This window comes from Engraulis encrasicolus, unplaced genomic scaffold (assembly GCF_034702125.1).
Source record: "Engraulis encrasicolus isolate BLACKSEA-1 unplaced genomic scaffold, IST_EnEncr_1.0 scaffold_44_np1212, whole genome shotgun sequence".
NCBI classification, from domain to species: domain Eukaryota; kingdom Metazoa; phylum Chordata; class Actinopteri; order Clupeiformes; family Engraulidae; genus Engraulis; species Engraulis encrasicolus.
The window spans coordinates 674,338-677,582 of NW_026945753.1; the positions used below are offsets into that span (position 1 = coordinate 674,338).

The window sequence follows — 3,245 nt, forward strand, 5'->3', positions numbered from 1 at the left end:
GTAGTCCTGGCTTTACCGATGCAGGAACTGTGGAAACGGTTGAATAGGCTACTTTTGGTCCTAAAGTGAAACAGGGAAGCGGCCAGGGCGAGTTTATAGCCAGAATGTCGTCGTGAAATTAAAGTTCCATCTGCCGTTACGACACCCTTCATTGCAATGCTGTTTATGGCCGTTTGACTCGGTTTTAAATGTCATCACCGTTTCAGATATTAAGCATACAAACTCCGTATCATGTCGATATCCATTCCTGACTTAAACAGTGGACACGTAATTAACTAGTAGGCCTATATAGGCTATAAGTAGGCGGGCGGAATTGGGGGACGGGCAGGCGACTTGGTGTCACCGTCACCAACAATCCGCCCGTCATTGATAAGCGCTGCATGCTGCGCACAAGCAATCATCTTACACTTCATTATTATTGTTGTGTTGGTAGTAGAGCTTAATCTTAATTCTTTTCTCCCAATAATGATACAAACACTAACAACTTGATACAAATGCCAGTTTGGGAGGAACAGTTGAATTATAGGCACATGACTAGATCAAAAAATGGGAGGAGGAAAAAAAAAAAAAAAAAAAACCCGGGATTTCCCGGGATTCCCGGGAAATGGGTCGTCCTATCCCGGGATTTGATTCATGCCATTTTCGGGAAAAATATTAAACCCTAATGTGTACTAAAGCACTGTCTTAGCTTCTCAATAGTCACCTGACTTGTTGCACTGTTTGTTTGGTATACATCAATCCATTTGGAATGTGCATCGACAATGATCAGGAACATCTTTCCAAGGAAGGGACCTGCATAATCGATATGCAGTCTGCTCCAGGGCGTTTCAGGCCACTCCCAAGGATGAAGCGGCGCCCCTGCAGGACACTTCATGTTTTCTAGGCAGGTGAGGCAGGACTGAACTTCCTCCTCAACTTCAGAATCCATTCCTGGCCACCACACGTATGAGCGTGCTAAGCCTTTCATCCTGGACATGCCTGGGTGTGTGGAATGCAGTTGTTTCAGTATGATTTTCCTTCCTTTCTTCGGAATCACAACTCTCGACCCCCATAGAACACATCCATCTTTCACACTCAGTTCTAGCTTTCTCTTACTGTAGGGTCTGAATTCTGTATCCACCACCTTTGGCCATCCTTTCAGGCACCAGAGTAACACTTGTGACAGTGTCTGGTCTTTGGCTGTCCACTGTTTCACCTGAGCTGTGGTGATAGGCGGATCTTCCATCACATCCAGCATAAGGACTTGTTCGTTGTCATCCTCTTCCTCTGTGTGTGGCAGAGGCAACCTGCTCAGTCCATCTGCGTTTCCATGCTCTTTTCCTGGTTTGTATAGGATTTTGTATTCATACGCTCGTAGCAGGGTTGCCCAACGTTGCACTCTCGGCGAACACATTTGAGGAACTGGCTTCTTCTCATGGAAGTTCGTGGTCAGTGCTGATTGTGAACATTCGTCCGTAGATGTATTTGTGGAATCTTTTTATTCCGAACATGATGGCTAAGCCCTCTTTATCCAGTTGCGAGTATCGCTTCTCGGCTGGTGTCAGCGTGCGTGACATAAAACCTAGGGGTTTCTCACTGCCATCTTCCATGATATGGGACAATACGGCACCTACTCCGTATGGTGAGGCGTCGCATGCCAGTACCAATTCTCTGTCTGCTGAGTAGTGACTCAGGACTTTGGCTGATTTCAGCATCTGCTTTGACAATCGAAAAGCATCCTCCTGCTCTTTGTTCCAGGTCCACTGGGACTCTTTTCTCAGTAACTGGTGGAGCGGAGCTAAGCGTGTGGCTAGGTTAGGGAGAAACTTGTTATAATAATTCAGTAGACCAAGGTAGGCTTTCAATTCAGTCACTGTGGTTGGCTGTGGAGCCTCTTCAATCGCTCTCACCTTGCTTTGCAGGCCTTCCGCATTGATAATGTGACCTAAGTACTCCACCTCGTTCCTTAGGAATGCACACTTGCGTCTGTGAAGTCGCAATCCGGCTTCCTTCAATCTCCTCAGTACCTCGTCCAGCGTGCTTAGATGCTCAGCTTCATCTTTCCCAGTCAAAAGGATGTCATCTAAATACACCGCTACTCTAGGCAAGCCCTGTAGCAAGCTTTCCATGGTTCTCTGGAAAATTGCTGGAGCAGATGACACTCCAAAGGCAAGCCTATTGTAGGTGAACAGGCCACGATGTGTGTTAACTGTTAAGTATTTCTTGGACTCTTCATCCATCACAATCTGCTGATAAGCATGACTTAAATCTAACTTGGAATACTGTTTCCCTCCTGCTAGTGTATTAAACAAATCTTCCACTCTGGGAATGGGGTATTGCTCTAGAGATGAGGCATTGTTGACTGTTAATTTGTAATCGCCGCAGATCCTGACAGAGCCATCCGGCTTCAGGACAGGTACGATGGGTGCAGCCCACTCAGCATACTTTACTGGTGTTATGATGCCCTCTCTCTGCAGTCTCTCGAGCTCCTCTTCAACTTTTGCTCTCATGGCATACGGAACTGAGCGGGGTCTGTAGAACTTGGGACTAGCTTCAGCCGACACTCGAATTGTTGCTTTCATGCCTTTTAACATGCCTAACTCTTCTTTAAAAACATCTTCATGCTTTGAAAGTACTTGCTGTAGCCCTTGTGCCTCTGTTCTCACATGTTTGATTTCATCCCACTTCAGCTTCAGTGTTTCCAGCCATGCTCTTCCTAGCAAACTAGGTCCAGTACCCTTCACTACCACTAGGGGCAATGTTTTCACTTGCTGGCCATAGATCACCTCCACATCTGCTACTCCTACAACTTTAATTTTCTCTCCAGTGTAAGATTTCAGTGTAAGCTTGGTTTCTTTCAGTTGTGGGCGCTTGTTCTCTTCCCACATTTCATTGAATTTTGTTTCATTCATTACACTCACATTATAGTCTAGACACATTTTTCATATTTGTGAATGTTAGAAGCATTTTTTAGTAAAAGTTGGGAACCTATGTACTTAACATAATTTAGGTGTGCTGAATTCAACTAGACTGGTTCCCAAGCTGGATTTTGAGGTTTTGACAGTTAAATTTGAAAAACAAAATGGCTGCCAAAATACGCTATTTTTGACAGAGCATTTTTACCAAGTATTGCTGTACTTGGAAATAAATGCTCTTTTCTAACATTTTGTGTCCCATTAACACTAGAACTACCAGGATTTTTCTGCCTACCTAGAAGTACCAGAGAGGGGTCATTTGACCCGGTGGCTTTTACCTAATACACTAAT

The 3,245-nt window shown here is 44.8% G+C and overlaps 1 pseudogene; it reads right to left on the reverse strand.

Moving 5' to 3' along the window:
* Positions 1–661: 661 nt before the first annotated feature.
* LOC134444088 (uncharacterized protein K02A2.6-like) lies at positions 662–2,751 on the reverse strand (annotated as a pseudogene).
* Positions 2,752–3,245: the final 494 nt, after the last annotated feature.